Here is a 10603-nt window from a genome sequence, read left to right as displayed (position 1 = left end):
CAAGTGGCCCTGGCTGCAGCCCGCAGATCGAGGAGGGGCTTATTTTCCCTCAATGTGGGCGGGTCTCAACGTTGAGCTCGCGGGCGCCCGCGGGCTCCATCTGGTGGCGGAGATCCGGCAGCACACATTCTCAAACGTCAATAAAGCTACTTTTAACTTGTCAAATGAATTGTTTTTACCATGAAAAAACAATTTAAAAAATATATATATATATAAAAAGGTTAATGTATTTGATGGACTTAGACATTCCTACTTTTAACTTGTCAAATGTATTTTTTTTTACCACATTCTCAAACGTCAATAAAGCTACTTTTAACTTGTCAAATGAATTGTTTTTACCATGAAAAAACAATTAAAAAAAAATATATATATATATAAAAAGGTTAATGTATTTGATAGACTTAGACATTCCTACTTTTAACTTGTCAAATGTATTTTTTTTACCACATTCTCAAACGTCAATAAAGCTACTTTTAACTTGTCAAATGAATTGTTTTTACCATGAAAAAACAATTAAAAAATATATATATAATATATATAAAATATATAAAAAGGTTAATGTATTTGATAGACTTAGACATTCCTACTTTTAACTTGTCAAATGTATTTTTTATTTACCACGGGGGCTCCATCTGGTGGCGGAGATCCGGCAGCACATTCTCAAACGTCAATAAACCTACTTTTAACTTGTCAAATGTATCTGCCATCTTTTTTGTAGTTTTATTCCTTTTTTATTATCTTTATTATTTTCAGTATTGATTCTACACTATTATTGTGTTTTTTTTTACCATGAAAAAACAATTTAAAAAAAAATATATATAAACCATAGTATGGAAAAAGGTTCATGTATTTGATATACTTAGACATTCCTACTTTTAACTTGTCAAATGTATTTTTTTACCATGAAAAAACAATTTAAAAAATATATATATAAACCATAGCATTTCCATAAGAGTATAGACATATTATTTTGTACACTCAATTATATTAGTTAAGTCAAATAAACCAAAGACAGAAAATGTGTACACTCAATTATATTAGTTAAGTCAAATAAACCAAAGACAGAAGATTTGTACACTCAATTATATGAGTTAAGTCAAATAAACCAAAGACAGAACATTTGTACACTCAATTATATTAGTTAAGTCAAATAAACCAAAGACAGAAAATTTGTACACTCTATTATATTAGTTAAGTCAAATAAACCAAAGACAGAAGATTTGTACACTCAATTATATTAGTTAAGTCAAATAAACCAAAGACAGAAAATTTGTACACGCAATTATATTAGCTAAGTCAAATAAACCAAAGACTGAAGACTTTGCATCATTGATTTTATTTCTCACCCCAGGCTAAAAATGTTTGATCTGTAAAGAAAAAAAAATGGTTTTAGCCTAGCCAAATACATTCCTTAAGCTTCCATAAATGTTTAACAATGGCAAGTATCAAGGTATTTTTCTGGCCCATAACAAGCAACCCTGTTCCCTGTTTCCAGTTCTGTTCATTTTCCACTGTCTAGAAAGGAAACAGATTGCGGTTCTTATAGGCACAATAACAATGCAAGATGTAAAACTAAGGTAATTGAAATAAGTGGAGGAATTACGCTTTAGTCTAGCAATAGTTGACTACAAGACTAATTAATCACATGACCTCTCACCTGTAGCCCTCCTTGCACTCGTCGCCGTTTTCTGTCCTGCAATCGGTCTTCTTCAGACCTTAGTGATTTAATGACAACATACATTCACTATGAAAACATTCATGTTGGTCTGTTGACCGTGAGTAAAACATTTTTTTTGTGATTTGGGATATTCAGGGCACTTACGGCATGGGGAAGTTCTGCAGGAGAGCGAGACACCACCATCTCCTAATTTGCAGCATGTTTTCCTTTGAAGAAGGAAATGCAGGAAGATGTTAATATATTGTAAAAAAAAAACACCTTGTACACTAAGCATAATGTGTCACGATTTACACATACCTCTCTGAAATCACATTTGGCCCCCATTACAATGTACAGAGTGTACTGTAAGTCAAGAGGTACTGGTTAATATAATGTCAGGCGTATTCCCAAAGATACATTTCTTCAATACAAATTAATGTGGTTTTAATGTAGCAAGCAAACATTTTGACAGACAACAGCAATGCTATAACATGCTGATTTGGTCTTACCATCAAAACAAACACGCCACAGTTGTTGGAGCACCCTTGCTTGGTTAGGCCCTGAGGTGTGAACAATGTATTTTAAGAAAAGTATGGCAAGAAAATAGTAAAAAGTTAGCAAATGCTCTTATGTAATGTCTCACCTGGACATCATTCACACCAAGCTCTCTCCAGGGGCCAGAAGAGAGGCTGTGAGCAACGTGTCTGTACAAATAAGCCAAATAAAAGTCACTCAACTTCAATCAACTTTTGATTGAAAGGCATGCATAAACGCTTGGAACAAAGCTTGAACTGAATAAGGAAGAGGTTGGAACTTCAAATAAAAAAGTTTTCATAACAGGCTTAAACAGAACTGCCCGTCTCAAAAAAGATTAATAGTTCTGTTTCCATCTGTTTAAGGAATCAAAATAGTTGGAATATGGAATGGAATATTTTAGATCAAATAAAAACAGAACCATTAATTAAAACAAACAAAGGACAAGTGGTTTCAAACAGAACTACCACTGTCCAGGATTATGTGAGGTGCCCTAAAAACCTGAATAGACTGGTTCTATTCTCATCTCTCCAACCGCTGCCCCAGAGGGAATCTAGGAAGAAAATCTCCCTAGCCTGTGGCCTCAGTATCTGTTAAATATTCAAATTCAAATATAACCAGTTGCAGTGAGTTGTGTAATGTTCCTGGAATCCCAAAAGAGCTGACAGGAATTTAATTATAGAAAAACATTAAAATCAGCAATGAGCAACTTGTTGTGTAAGAGAAAAAAGGAAGAAAATATAAAGGTATTTACACAGAGTGTCCAATGTCCAGGTACGAACACTGGGAGAATAATCCACTGTAGACTGGCTGCATTATCCTGTAAAAAGACAACAATAGCTGAATATTAAATGCTCAAACTTCACTCAATAGAGCAAAACTTTTAAACAAATTACCGGAAGGTGATCCATGGGGTTCCTTGATGATGGTGGGAACCAAGAGGAAATGACATAGCTGTCTGCAGCAAACAGGTTCTCTACCCGCTATAACAAAGAAAGTTTGCTCAATCTCTTACTGTCAAAATATATTGACTATTGAACTAGACTATCCAATAATTTTGAATTAAATATTTCACAGGAGCTACACTACCTTCTCAATCATTTTGAGACAAGAGTTCAGAATCTAGTAGAACACATAAACACAAATTATTGAAATATTTTGAAAAATATTACATAAACCATATCAGCACAGCATATTCTCTATGCCTACCGTTCCCTCCATGTCCCGCTGCAAACCCAGAGTCCAAAAGTCAAAGCGGGTCAGGATGATGTTATTCACCATTGCAAGGTGCTGAGTGTGACTTTTGGTCTCATCCAAGACATGAGACAGCTAGTGGAAGAAAACAAAGTCTTTATACATGTATGATTATATGAGTGACATTCACAGTGGCACAATAGTTAACTTTACCAGTTGTTCCTGGCTGTCTTGGAGTTTCTGTCCCCAGTATGCTCTGTTTGCTGAAAACTTGTGGAGACTAGGGAAGTCTCCATGAGGTCTCTGCTCACTGTCATCATTTACTAGTGTAGAAAGCAACAACCGAAAAATAAAATTAAGTGTGAAATGTCACATTTCTCATTTGAATGATGTGCAAAATAGAGCCATGACTCACACTCTTGAGACTCCTCTTGTTCATTCACTGATGACCCAGTTGACATCACGGCTGATGGGGAGTGAGCTATAGGAAAACATGCAACAAACTTAATTGTCTAAAGTAGATGAAGATGACAAATGTGCATAATGATTCAATCCCATACCTAAGACTACCCTTCCATGGCTGTCAAACTGCAATGAAACATCTGGAGGGACAATCTTGCTGTACTGATTTTTGATTTTTTGGTTTCTTGCCATGTTGTAATGGTGGAGAATGTTTCTTTGTAGAAAAATGTGTGTTGATGGGGTTGTCTGATTTAAAAAGTAATTGTTTTTTCTCATCCCTGAAAACAGCTGCTCCGCACACTGGCTGTTAATAAGACCAGCAAGTTCAGGCACAAGCTCCAGCTTTCTTAGAACCTCACACTGGTCTTTGCTGTTTCCCTGGTGGAACAAATCGTTCAAAGCAAAATGCTGTGAGGATCCAGTGAGAGGGTGACCATCTTTGTCAGCTGGCTTTTTTTTAAATTTCAGCCAAGGCAAGTTGACATGGACCTTTCCCTCTGAGGCCTGCTTCACGTTCTCTGGGGTGGGATCCAGTAACCTTCCCTGAAAAGGGGCAAATATTCCTGGCTGCCTGCGGTTGGCATGCAGTGCCAGACCCCTGGCATAATCATATACAGCCACATTGGGGAGGTGTTTCCAGGACAGCAAGAGATCCACAAAGTCACGTGGACTCTCTGCTCTAAGGTTGAATTCTACTGAAAACACAACTCCACATGGGCAAGTGATAACTGCCCAACCACCTGTGAAACAGAAAAAAACAGTAATAACTGATATTAGGAGCATGTATAGCTAACCTACTGCATAATGATAAGTAATTTCTTTAACACAACAATGTATAACAAAGTGAAATCATCTTAAACATTCCATATCATTTCACTTACCAGAAGCACCCCACACTTTCTCAAACACCTTGTTGTAGGTGACTCTATTAGACATTTTGTCAGACAGTCTCATGACCATATCTACCTTGGACCCGTTATCATCCACACCACACTGTTTGCACAGTGCCCTGACCTCCTGTACCTGTTGTGAACATGCAATGAAGTTGATATTGTTAATATAGCATAATCATATTTTTTGCTAGCATAAAGAAGTGGATTTGGCATATTTCATCAACTCATTCACCTTCAAGTTCACAAGCTCATCTGTGAGCCGCTCCTCATTCATTTTTTCATCATCATCAAAGTTATCATCTCCATTCGTTTTGGGGCTTTGCAATTTTTCAAATTCTGTGTTCAACACAGAATTTGACCTCCGGGTGTGTGGGCCAATCCAGGGGGCCCAGTGATGATAACTTGGTGGCACAACGAAAGGGTTCTTCCGTCCATCTTTGTGAACAAATGTGATGCGTATTAGCCATTATTATCACAACATTAGACACATTTTAATATACTTTACTGTCTCTCCAACTGTTCTTTAGCAAGACTAACAAGACTTACATGGGATTAATCCCCGACTGAGCATTTCTGTGGCCACAGTGTTCCAGAAATGGTCCACGTCAACATTACCATCATAGCCTTCAGGTGGGCTTGGGATGTCACTCACTGTTAAAACAATAGTTTGTTATTCATAGCTCAATCAGTAAAAAAACACTCTGAACACGACATTTGATGCAGCGTTATTCAAGGGCATGGGTAATATGATGTTACACAATTCAGAGACAGATGAGGTGCTATACAAACATTGAAGCTAAAATATGTGAAATAACAGTATAACTCACCTGGCATATTGAAAACGCCTTTTCTGTGGAGGTCCATAACAACAACTGTTGGGTTGTTTCCGCATGACACACAACTGTACGTGTATTCATGGTCGGTTAGGGCCTCAAAGTGGAGGTATGCCTGCAGAACTCTTTCCTTGTTTGGAAAGAACACATTTTCCGTTTTCTCTATAATTTCTATCACTTTACTGATAGCTGTATGGGTCTGGAAAATTATGAGAAACAGGTGTATTCCAATGTTGTAACATTTCAAAATAAAAGTAATATATTTTGTAAGAGTTGCATCTTCAATTGTCTTTTATTTTACAGGATTTAACTGTAATGAATACATTTTAATAAAAGTGGAACAAGCAAGTATATCTTATTATTAGTATGCTTGCGGTAGCAAAGCACATCTAAGTCCCGTTGACATGATTATTTGCCCCACATTTTTTCGTCTGTGTGTGTATGTATGGGTGGGTATGTGAGGTAGTGAGTGAGAGAGCGAGAGCAAGAGAGAGAGTACCTGTAGTGCATTCCTGACCATCAGGCACAAGTGCAGAGACAGGATGATGTGGTCATCAAAGTTGTGGATACCCTCCTTCCACTCCTGGTATCTGTAAATCATGCCACAGTTCAGGCATGATTTCCTGTATGTTGATATTCCTAAAAACACAGTCCAACCAAAGATCATGATTATTGCTTTTATGTCATTTGAGATTAGTAGAAACATTTTTTTCTGTTTTTAATGTACATATAAATTATGTCACCCATTAACACAATAGAAAGACCTGTGATGGTACCAACCTTCAACTACACCTGTGCTTGTCAGGATCTTGCCTTTCGCTGTTATCAGCTGTTCACAGAGTGTGTATTCACATTCTACACACTTTGTTTCACTGGGGATAAGGTGCTTAGGAAAGCTGTCATCTCTTCTTCCCTCTCTCGACTGCTCTATGAGAGCCTGGGGTATATTTGCCGGGAGCTTTTTGTGGTTGAGGAGGTATTTAAGCATCCTTGCAATTTCTCTGTCATCTGGTGGATAACTGTCCTCGTTAGAGTCGCTGTCGTATTGGACTGTGCTGATCTCGGTAGGATTAAGTGTCTCTTCCTCTGTGCTCTTCACCTTCCTAAAAAGCTCCCTCTTTGTTACAAACAGATGCCATTTAGCAACAGCTTTATGGATACAGGATTGTCTCGCTTTAGAGCAGGGACAATGCCAGGTGTTTTGCTTTGCATCATATGCCACAATAACTCTTCCCAACCTGCTGTAGTATGTTACCCTTTTTTCATAAACGGATATATGAAATTTAGATGGTGGACCACCTACAGTCAGGTGCACAGACAGAGGCACACCCTCAGCATCAGCATTTTTTTGAGGCAACGCAAGAGGCCGGCCTTACGCTCCTCACCAAACCACTTGTTTTCCACCATTCTTTCCAAGGCCTCACCTGGTAGTGTCACGGTTTGACCGTCAGTGCGTGGGCAATACAATAATGATTGGATGTGGTGGCACTCGAAAGGCAACATCCCGCTCCTTTGAGCAAAGTCAGCATTCAAACAACACTGGTCGACCTCACAGATGATCTGTGCTGGCCCCCACATATTCTTGATTACATGTATGGGTGTTGCAGGACCACAAAAAGATTTTTCAACTGCAAACACACCATGTGTAGCATCGATACACTGACAGGCCAAAAATCTGTCCTTCGTTATCGTCCCAAGGAGGTTGCTGTGTTTTCTCATGCAGTGTGTTTTGAAGTTTCTTTTGTTTAAAATCAACTTACAATGAGGACAACGGAATTTATTGAGCTTACTTGATGCTTTAGTGGCTGTGGAACATCCTGCAGGAGCCAATGGGTGCCGAGTGGGGGCCACAGGGAACTGAGTGGGGGCCACAGGGAGCTGAGCAGGGGCCACAGGGAACTGAGTGGGGGCCACAGGGAGCTGAGCGGGGGCCACAGGGAGCTGAGGGAACTGAGTGGGGGCCACAGGGAGCTGAGCGGGGGCCAAAGGGAGCTGAGGGAGCTGAGCGGGGGCCACAGGGAGCTGAGGGAACTGAGTGGGGGCCACAGGGAGCTGAGCGGGGGCCACAGGGAGCTGAGGGAACTGAGTGGGGGCCACAGGGAGCTGAGCGGGGGCCACAGGGAGCTGAGGGAGCTGAGCGGGGGCCACAGGGAGCTGAGGGAACTGAGTGGGGGCCACAGGGAGCTGAGCAGGGGCCACAGGGAGCTGAGCGGGGGCCACAGGGAACTGAGCGGGGGCCACAGGGAGCTGTGCAGGGGCTGCAGCTTGCACCTCCTCCTGGTGTATTTGTAGGTGCCTTACCAATTGCAATCGATTTATTAGTGTTGCTGCACAATAGCAACAATGAAAATGTGTTGCCGTCCGACAACTTAATCCACACTTGATTATTGTGAACCCTGTAAGAGAGGAATTAAGGGAGTAAGATTCATACTTGTGAAAAAATACAAATTAATTCATTTGTGTAATATTTTAGATAAGCACCTTTGTGTTTCACTGACGAATGGCCTTTTATATGTTTGTCAACCTTATATTTTGCACCCACGTATTTACAGTAGGGACAGTGGAACAGTTCACTGTTGGTGATGTTATTAATGTTTGGTGTATCACCATCCAAAAGTATACTAATGTGTCTCTATAGATCAGAGGGGAAAAGAATAAACATTAAAAGGCACAGCATCACTTAAACCCCTGCTAAAACATAACTTTTATCATCTGAAATTGACACTGAAATTTTTATCTTTTTTACCACATTGACGTCATCAGGGATGGCCTCAGGAAGAGGAAGTAAATCAGCCTGAGCTTGACCACGGAGAGCATGAGAGGTCTCCAGCCCAGGATGTGGGGCTCCATGTTGCGGGGGGTACCGCAGTGGGACACCTGTCACACACACACACACACACGTACGAAGGCAACACAAGGTCAATCAAAATAGCTGTGGGTAACAAATGGACACAAAGAATGAATAAATGAATGTATTTCATTACATTTATTTTGATCATTGTCAACGCAGAATTCCAACATAAAAATGTAATGCACTATGCAAAAAGTAAGGCAATGCATTAAATGGTGATATTCAAATCCTGTTATTATGCCTTATCATACTGTAATTCAAATGAATGATTTATTGATTACCTTCTTCATTTCTCTCAGACATACTCTAGGGTAGAAATACACACAAATATAGCTCATTAGTTACTGTTTTTATAAACCAGGATATGAAATATAATTTTTTTAAGCATTGCAGTGAACCTACCTGACCAGAGAAAATCAGGACACAGACAGTCAGTCAGACAGTCAGTCAGGGGTTCTTAAAAGAACTGTTGGTTTTGTAATGTGTGTGTTATGTGGTGAAATGTCGTGGTGCAGTGTGCGTGTGCGAGCTGTGGTAGGATGTAGACAAAATATACTGGCAAATCTGGAGGGGAAAAGCAAAATTTAAATCAGATTTCAATGTTTCACGAAACATATTCTACCAATGTGGTTTAGAGAATATTACATTAGTTTATAATGTACAATATCGAAGTTGGTATTTATTCGTTTCGAAACCGGGTTGCTTTCGCGGTTAAAGGTAGTCAGAGAGCGGCAACTTACCTCAAGGCAGAAAAGCGCGCAGTAGTATGGACTCAGACGGAAATACGTCATCCGGCTTCCTGCTTCAACGTTTGGACCAGCCCACATTGAGGGAAAATAAGCCCCTCCTCGATCTGCAGGCTGCAGTCAGGGGTTACTCTCCCGTATTAGGACAGCCAAGACGGAAAGACCAAATTAAGACAATGCTGTGTTAGAAGTTTATTTGATGAAGATAAGGGCTTCCCGTCAACGTGCTCTTAAAATGTACACCAAGTACGGGCTACAAGTTGAGAAATTTACTCCAATGTCACTTTGATTGATTGATTGAGACTTTTATTAGTAGGTTGCACAGTAAAGTACATATTCCGTACAATGGGTGAGGGCGGACCTACGTCACTTCCGCCTACCAATCGCCTAGCAACCGGGAATTCGTTGAAAACAAACCAGCTCACAGCGAACACAGCATTGACAGAAAAAGCATTTAACGAGCGTTGTGGCTTGGAAGTCGGCGTTAAATCCTTCATTTACACATTTTTACTTATTCGCATATCGTGTGAAAAAACGAAAATGTATTATTTGCGTCAGACTCGTCTCAGTGAACTTTATAGCTTCTCAGGCTTAGCTTAGCTTGCTAGTTAGCTTAGCCTGCGCGCTACTAAGAAAGAGACGCGGATGTTATCAACAACTTTGTGTGAACACGCCGTACTTGTTGGAGCCCACGTCGAAGAAGAAGCGCTTGTTGTCCACAGTCATCGACGAGCCCTCCGGCAGCTCCGCGGGCTCCTCGTCCACGTCGTAATCGTCAATAAGTTTGGCCAAAGCGTTGCGGAACTCGATAAGTCCCTGCGCCGGGAGCGCGATGGTCTGACCCCAAGCCGGGCCCCCTGTTCACGGTCTGCCGGATCCTCAAGAACCGTCCCCGCTGGTTCTCTTTCAGGTCCATGTAGTACTTCCGATTCTCCCGCACTAGGAACTCGCTTTTCAGGGCCCGCCGCGGCTCATCCTGCACCATGCCCGGGTTGCTGGGACCCAACTGGGCGTAGTGTTCGATGAAGTCCCTCAAGTAGTCGCGGAACTCGACCGCCACCGGCCCCGACTTCGGCTGCGAGCCATTTGTCTCGTCTCTGTGGGCTTTTATCACGCTTTGGCAGAACAAAATACAACCTTTGTTTTCCCTGTTTCCAGTTGTGGTTAGCACAACCAAAAACAACACAGTTTTTCGGCATTTTGGAGGCAGAATGACGGGTTTAACCAGCGTAGGTCGACAGGTTAAAGAGTAATGGCAACGGTTTGTTTTCAACGCCAGTCTGGTTGCTATGGCTCGAAGAACCCGTATGTAGCTCAGTTGCCCGGATGTCGGCCCTCACCCATTGACCACCAAATGGTAACACCCGAATAAGTTTTTCAACTTGTTTAAGTCGGGGTCCACTTAAATTGATTCATGATACAGATATATACTA

The 10603-nt window shown here is 40.8% G+C and overlaps 1 pseudogene; it reads right to left on the bottom strand.

Annotated features, from left to right (window-relative positions):
- Positions 1 to 1836: 1836 nt before the first annotated feature.
- Positions 1837 to 7292, bottom strand: LOC133643004 (uncharacterized; annotated as a pseudogene).
- Between the last annotated feature and the right edge of the window lie 3311 nt (positions 7293 to 10603).

The sequence above is a fragment of the Entelurus aequoreus genome, linkage group LG25, assembly GCF_033978785.1.
Source record: "Entelurus aequoreus isolate RoL-2023_Sb linkage group LG25, RoL_Eaeq_v1.1, whole genome shotgun sequence".
Lineage (NCBI taxonomy): Eukaryota > Metazoa > Chordata > Actinopteri > Syngnathiformes > Syngnathidae > Entelurus > Entelurus aequoreus.
This window is presented reverse-complemented; position numbering and strand designations above follow the sequence as displayed.